The following is an 8,443-nucleotide window of genomic DNA, read 5'->3' on the forward strand; positions in this document are numbered from 1 at the left end:
CAAAGCATCTTTACTTTGAAGTTTGATTTTAGAAGTGTTTTGTTTGAAGTGCTAATTTTGTAAATCATGGAACTCTAGTTCTCATTAGTGCCTCACTGGATATGATTTTTTAAAATGAGCAAAATATACCGGGAGTGTGCCACACACCAGTAATGGCAGCCTTTGGGAGGCTGAAGCAGGAGGATCACTGAGTTTAGGGCCAGCCTGGGCTATATGGTGACTTCAAAGCCAGCATGGACTACATAGCACTACCTTATCTCAAAAAAATAAACAAATAAAATAAGGAAAAGAAAAAGAAAAGCATCGTCAAAGTTGAAGTTCAGTTTAAAAAATGAAAGTAGGTTTGAGGTTCAGTAAATTAAAGTTTAGCTTTTGTATGAGAAGGTAAAAAACTTCCTGAAATACTCAGCAGGTATAATAGAGCTAACGATTTACTGTTGCTTTGGCCCATATGGGAAATGCACAGATTAAGTCAGGGCATGCTATTCCTGAAATTGGAAACTTCCCCAAGCCTGTGCCGCCACAGCTCCGGCACCTTCTTCCTGCCCTCAGACTCTCACCCTCGAAGTCCAGGCAGGTGAACGAAACACTGGAGGTCGGGGCTGGCTGCTTCTGTAATGCTGCAGTGGGCTCAAAGCTCCAGGAAAGCTTTGGTTCCAGCCAGCTACTCTGCTTTTGTAACTGATTTGCCTCTCCTGTTTATTCTTATTACCGAATTCTTAGGAATTTGGTAATAATTACCAAATTATTGTAATACTGCTACTATAATACTATAGCAGCAAACAGATGGTGAATTAATGGGGAACTCTGACTAGTGAAAGTTTCTAGGTGTCCTTAGTTACTGAGAAAATAATGAAGTCCACAAATAGTCTCCTTACATGAAACCGGGTTTCTTAGAAAGGAACCCCCGTAGGTACAGAAAGAAAAGCTGTTGCTTCTATAAAAGATGCTCTGTGCAGACATCAGCTCATTTTGCATGATGTAAATGAATCAAGTGCATGATGCTTTTGGTTAATCAGAAGGTAATCAGGACCAGGTCTGAAAAAAGAGAGTTTATTAACAGTGGGGGCTAGTGTGCATTTGGAAGCCACCCAAAGGCCTGGACCTTGGTGAGGTTTTATCTGAACCACTGTGCTTGGGCTCTCTCCCTACCCTTCTCTCTAGATCTTCCCATAAACTCTCCAATTGTGTCAACCCATTTCCCAGCGATGATCTTTAGGGTTCTGCCAAGGGTGGGGCAGTGGAAATGTAATTCACATAACCTACCTTAACAGATACTTGTTGACTGCCTACTGTGAGCCTACTGTGTTGATGCTCTTCTAATGCTAGGGCTAGAACCAGTGTACAGAACAGACAAACCTATTTTTCCTCTGCAGCTGATAGTTGGATAGGTATGTACTTGGCTATTTCTGGCATTCTTGCTTGTATGTATTTACCATGTCTTGTTTCCTACGGTCAGTTTATTCCAACACACATTTCTTAAATTTAGGGAAAATGTCTGCCTCCTTTGGGGAGTATTAATCCATTTAGAAAAGGGGTTTCACATAATTTCAGCCACTTCCTCTCCCAGAATACAAATGGAATGGATTTTCTAAAGGCAGTGTTTTTCAAAAGTGGGCTCAGAACAACTTGGAATAAAAAACCCTAAAGTAATTAAGTGAAGAAAAGTTTGCTTTCTTCCAGCCATCTTTTCCCAGAGTAGAAATTGCAACTTGGTGGTAGGTGTCTTCATCCCAGGTCAATCTCCCACATGAAGCCAAGCCTTGGGCTCAGAACCTTTGCTAAGCAGTGGTAGCTAGCTACAAGTTGTTAAGTTTTGTTTTCATTGTGTTTATTTCTTCCAATTAAGTACAGGTAATAAGAGCTTTCTATTTATGGCAGAAAAATTAATTCACTAATATATAGCAGTAAATACATTTAAAGAAAAATATAAAAAGTATTTCAGGTAGTACTTAAATATGGTAAAACATCATGAAAATGATATATGGCTAAAACAGATCTCTTTGCTTGAAAGTATAAATGAAGCCAAAGTTTTCAGTTCTGTACCTATTTGAGCAAAATTTAATTTGAACTGTATCACTTTTAGAACAAAAGCAGTCCCTGTGCTCTCTAGCTGCACTTACTGCCAAGCGAACCGCTCCGTCTCTAAATTAAAGCCCTTATCTGATCAGAGCTGAAAGTCCCATTATCATAATCCTCTCAAAGCTCGATAGTAGCTCAAACTGGCTTTTGAAAGGATTGGTAACACTCCCATATCTGTGTGTACTTGGCCCATGGAAGAGGACCAAATGAGGTTACCTTGGCGATCCAGGCCAAAAGACTGTGCATACAGAGAAATTACCCAAGGAATATTCAACATCAGTTTTAATCAAATGAAGGGATGGTGGTCTCAAATTCCATACAGAAAGCAAGGCTCCTTTTTAAGACAGGGCCACCATTAACCAGAGGCAGGTTATCTACAGCTCCCTGGGTTTTATACTGAGAGAGATGACAAGAAATAGAAAATGAGTGTTTCACTCTTCTACTGCAAGGCTCCTGCTGGCACCCATGTCTTATCCATTGTGAAGCAAACAGGGCCGGGCAAGGCAGGAGTCTGGACTTGTGCTTTAATTCTGAATGCTCTTGAGAGGCTTTCAGCATCAGTCTGCCTTGAAGGATTAAAAAGCTCACTGAACACATACTGACCCTTTCCAGCCAAGTCATGAATCCCATACCCTAAAAAAAGGGGACCTGTATTCTAATAAAACGATATTATCTCCAGAACGCCCCACAACAAAGCCTCTCTCATAAATGGGTTTAATAAGATCAGGAGGCTTACAGCCCATTTTTGAAAGGCTACTGTTTCCAAGGAAATGTGTCCCTTTGAGTGCTGGCCCTGCATAGATCAGTGAGGAGGTAAATGGGGACTTGGAACCCAGCCACAGTGTACAGTACAACCGTCACTGGGACTCTCTTGGTTGCTGTTGCTCAGTGATCAAAATTTCATCCCCTGGTATGAAATACCTTAGTTCCTGTGATTTGTCACAAGAATTCATGGCTATGAACTTAGCGAGTCATGGAAGCACCTGAAATGTCCTGAAAGAATGGGATGCTGGACCCATATGGCCAAGGCATGGGGACTAAATGAGCCAGTGGCAAGCCAGGGGCTTTAGGAGGCTCTAGTGATTCTTAGCACAGGCTCTGGGAAGCGCACAGACCACACCAACTGACGTTTTGGGGCAGGCTACAGAAAAACATGAGACATAGCCATGACTACTGAAACCTTTGCTTCTTGCTAACTTTTCTTTCATTTACAAACTTCTGAGCCACCCAAAGGTACCTGGGATTGACGGTGAACTGGGAGGGTTGGTGGGGGATTAGGGTTGGGGTGGTGGTCCAGACACACAAGGTCCTTATTTTCATTAATTATTTGCCTTTGCACTTTAAAAGGCTCTACTACACCAGTGGTGGTGAACCTCTGACACACAAGCCACAGAGGGCATGCAGAGGCCTGTCAGTGCTCAGCCAAGTTGCCTCTGCAGGCGACCATCAGATAACAGTTGTTTTCCTTAAACCAAAACCTCAGTATTCAGGTTTAATTGCAGTGTTGACATTGGGCAATAAACAAGTGGGTTGGGGTTGCCATTTGGGCACTTGGGCACTAAAAGGATCCTATCACTGTAGACTATTCCCATCTCTAGTGTATCTACTTTTCCCTTCTGCCATTTACTTAGCTAACCGACCAACCAGCATCCCAGCTACAATAATTCAAAGATGAATGAGACTTGATTCAGAAGCTTGCAGTCTGAAAAGAAAGCTGTGTGATCAAATAAAATGACTATAGTGCATAGAGGCAAATGGAAGTGATAAAGAGCATTTGTGTGTGTGTGTGTGTGTGTGCGCACACACACACACACACACACACACACACACACACACACACACTAGGGAATGAACCCAGAGCCTTAGCACTGAGCTACTACAACCCCAGCCCAAAATATTTCATAAAGACCATTTTCGTGTATGTGGGCATGCATACACTCACTAGGGAATAAACCCAGGGCCTCTGCACTAAGATACATCCCCAACCCTTTTTCACTTTTTAAATTTGAGATGGCCTCACTAAGTTGCCCAGTCTGGGCTTGAACTTGTGATCCTCCTGCCTTAGCCTCCCAGAGTGCTGGGATTACAGACTTGTAATCACCACACTGGCTAACAGGAGTTTTAAATGCATCCATGTTTTCAACAGAAAATCAACTTTCAACTCATAGGGGTTGCTAAGCCAGCTCTGGCTTTTTAGGCCTACAATCTGCTATCACACAGGACAGCATGGTTTATTCCACTTTGCCATCTTGAAATCCATAATGAGTTCTCAGCAAAGGGCACCACATTTTTATTTTGCACTAGTTCTGCTTTTACCAGGGACTTCTGGGAGGGCTGCTTTAGAATGGTCATCCTACTGGCTGAACAGAAGATGTAGTTGAAAGAACTGCACTTATAAGTGACACAAGCAGCTCTGGGGAACTGCAGTTGAGGCAGCAATGGAAGATGCGAGCCTTGGCGAGCAGGGTTGAGATGGAGCTGAGGTGCCTCAAGCCCTACCCAGGTGAGCCTTGAATCCTTCCTGAAGCTTTCTCTTCTAGGTACTAAGGATGGAACACAAGGCTTTGTACATTCTAGACAAGCGCTTTAACACAGAGCCACATCGCTGGCAGCACCTTTTGATTTTTAAGTTTGAGAGTCTCTCCAAGTTGCCTCAGCCTCTTGAGTGCAGGGACTACTGTGCCTGGCATTGCCAAATCTGTTTGGTTCCCTTCTCTTATTTTATCTTTCTTCTCCAAGTCCTCAGTTATTTTTAGCTCCCAAAGTACTCATAAGTGGACAGTTGTGAAGAAGAGGTGGGAGGGGACAGGAAATCAAGAGTTTTCTGATGGAAACATTCAAGACTTAATAAAAAGGAGATAAAAAATATCTAAGTCTGACCTCATTTACTGTTAGAGCAACAAAGCTCCAAAAGCCCTCAGGCTGAGTATTCCCACTAATCTGTTTACATGCTGTTTAAAAATATGGAAGTAACTTAAGACTTACAGTATTTCATATATCCTTATCTTTTTGGTATGCTAAGAGGCTATATTTGAAATATTCAAAGACAGAATAAAGATCTCACAATCAAAGGACTACACATTTGAGAATTCTGGAGACCCAACATCCTCTTGATCTTCTCACTGCCACCCGCTAATGAGAACAACTACCTCTTACAACTGGAAGATAATTACCCTCAACCCTGTGCAGAATGGAGCTGGTCTTTCTCTTTTTGAACAATAGATCATGTTTGAAAAAATATTAAGACTCAGGAGTCTTTTTTTTTTTTTTTTTTTTTTTTTTGCGGAACCGGGGATTGAACTCAGATCCTTGCATTTGCCAGTCAAGCACTTATCCTACTGAGCCATCTCTCCAGTCCCTCAGGAGTCTTAAATGCATCCCTAAATTTTGTCTGATGACTCCTTATTATCTGGTATCTTCTGCTTTAAGGTAGTTTTGTATCTGGTCCTCTCTAGTGCCTAAAATACCTCTAAAATTATGAATAGATATCTGTTGCTTCTTACCTTCTTCCTAAGCTCCACTGATTTTTCAGAAAGTATTATCTGAGAGGTACTCCATCTCATTATGATTTACGATAACTTTACAATGTTTATATTTAAAAACTTACTCCTAAGTCCTTGCAACAGCGTTTTAGCAATTGTATGCATCTTCGCAATTCTACTGAGTATTACCATTCTTTAGTTGATAAGGTTAAAGCTGCAATTGTTTTTCATTTTTGTTTCTGTGATACTGGAGATTGAATCTGGAACCTTTACACTGAAGTACATCTTTAATCTTTTTAAAAACATAAAACTTTGAGACAAGATTTCAATATTGTCCAAGCTGGGCTTGAACTATTTATCCTCCTTCTTCAGTCTCCTGGAGTGGTGGGAGTACAAACTGAGAGTTTCAGAGCTAGTAGCCAACAATTCAGTCAGGATGGAATCTGACTCAGGGCCCTGTCATAACCTGGCTGATTTGGAACAAGTTACTGTATTTCTCTCTTCCTCAAATTACACATCAATAATGTAGGAGTCTATTGTGCAGAATTATGAAAGTTCAATGAACTACTGTATAGAAAGTATTATAAAATGTCCATCACAAAGCCATTACTACATGAGTATTACTATTGGTTCCCGAATGTCCTCCCACTCTGGGGGCCCATCCTGTGTATGGCAGGAAGCCAAGTGTTTCCCAGCATCTGTCCTGTGGCGAGGCACAACTGCCAGGGTGGCGGGGGTGGTGTGGCCCCGAGATGACGGCATGCATGCTGATCACGTCATGAATGACAAAAATAGTCAGGAAACTGCTAAGTTAGTGGACAGAAAGGGGAACCAGATGCAACATATGATTCTTGATCACATCATAAACCAGAAACTTCTTTGATTTGTTGTTATTGTTTTGCTACAAAAGACACTTGTGGGTAAAATGTGAATGCATGTGCATGGATAATAGTCTGCACTGATGCTGATTCTCTATTCCAAGTGAGGAGGAGACTCTGACTAATTTCTGTTATTAGTTAGCAAACGTTATTGGGTAAGGCTTACCGGAAGGTTCCCTCAGCTGGCTGTAATCTTTTGCTCTCTGCCCTTGAGTTCTTTCTGCCTTGAAGGAGCACATGATACTCCAGGCAAAGGAGCCACTTTGGAACCAAGAGGCAACCACAACCGAAAACTAGGATTATTGAAGAGATCTCAGGACTGAACTCTTGAAATACTGAACAATGCCAGCCCTGCCTACCTCCTGACTTCTGGTTTCATGATAAGAAAACATCTAGCTTATTCTACTTTAGGCACTTATGATGCTAGTCACCAAATGCTAAAGGGTTATAAGTAACAATAATCACCACAATGGTAACAACAAAAGCACTATTCTAAATGCTTGGAGCTCATGATCTGATTTTTAACAATTTCATTTTAGAGGAAAAAACCAAAAACAACAACAAAGATAAAAACAAAGCAACATAAAACAATAAAAATGGTACAGAATTTCAAAATAAGAATAGTAACTTAACAGTGGTTTTCATATTACATATTGTTATCATCAAATTTGTTGCTCAGATTACCACATATAGGAATGCAAGATTGATCAAATAATTAAACATTAACTCTTCCTTTCAATAAACCTTAAGTTTTTCCTTGTCCTTTTCATTTCTTTTAAATTTATTTTAAAGAGTATAAAAATAATAGGTAAGACATTAGAAACAATACACAGTTAAAAAAACAAGATGAAAGGTATTCAATGGGTGTTATACTTCATACTACTATCTTCAATGCAGTTATTCAGATTATAGATACTAGCCTACAAAATTGGTCAAAGTAAAAATTTTAAACATTAACTATTACCTTCAAAAAGCTGACAGAAATTAGTAGTGCAATCATCTTAGCTATCCTGTGTACATACTTACATGATTTTTCATCTTCCTTTTTTTTCCATCTTTTCTCCTGTCCCTCATCTCAGTTGTTGATTCCTTATATTTCAGTTTCTTTCTGTTTTTCTATATCTATTGTACCTTTCAGATTTTATTTCTTCTTTCAGGTTCTTACACCAGCAAGACAATATAATGTTTACATATGCAGCTCTGATTTATTTCACTTATGAGTATGGTCTCTAGTTGCAGCCATTTACCTAAAAAAGCTTTGAGTTTACCTTTCTTTATAGCTGTATAAAAATACACATCATTTTTATCCATTCCTCAGGTGATAGGCATTTGAGTTGTTTGCAAGATTTAGCTATGACAAATTATTATCTGATTTAATACAATACTCACTGATGACATTAGAGGGACCTGAGGTGAAGGCCCCAGAACTAGCCAAGAAGCAGAGTTAGGATCTGAGCCCCAGAAATCTAATTTTAACTCCATGTGCTATGCTTCCTGCCACCTTAAAGTAGTGTAGAGTCAGACATGCTACTCTTTGCTGCTCATTCTTCCTGCTAAGCACACAATACCACTTTTAACATCCCTGATAAAGAGACCTACAAATGCTGAATAGTCCATAAAGAACAAAATCAGTGCAGTGAAAGAATCTTCCCTATGTGAAGACTCAGAATCCCCTTCTGGCTGCTGGCTTCCTTATAGCTCACCAGCCTAAGAGTTCCGGCCTGATTTTGTTCCCATTCTTTAGGAGTCTGGGATGAATCCTCTCTTCATGATTTACTCAGTCCTTAACCTTTTAGATGCAATAATTACAGAGGAACTGACTGGTGCCAACTGCAGTGCAGGTTTTCTCTGGTGCAGGTATCTTGTCAGGGGTCAGTGACGCCTCTAACAGGGACAAAAACTATTTCCATGCAGCAGGATACCCTGGGGCTGTTTCTGGAAAAAAAATGTCGAAGCTGCCCAACACAAAGTCAGGATGATGGAAATTTTCAGACATGGGCT

At 40.5% G+C, this 8,443-nt stretch overlaps 1 protein-coding gene across 1 annotated transcript in view; it reads right to left on the minus strand.

Moving 5' to 3' along the window:
* Nme7 (NME/NM23 family member 7) overlaps window positions 1-8,443 on the minus strand; it is a gene marked incomplete at its 5' end in the record, with an annotated part of 185,758 nt that overhangs the window by 906 nt on the left and 176,409 nt on the right. The window lies entirely within an intron of this gene.

This window comes from Octodon degus, unplaced genomic scaffold (genome assembly GCF_000260255.1).
Source record: "Octodon degus isolate 3935 unplaced genomic scaffold, OctDeg1.0 scaffold00250, whole genome shotgun sequence".
NCBI classification, from domain to species: Eukaryota; Metazoa; Chordata; class Mammalia; order Rodentia; family Octodontidae; genus Octodon; species Octodon degus.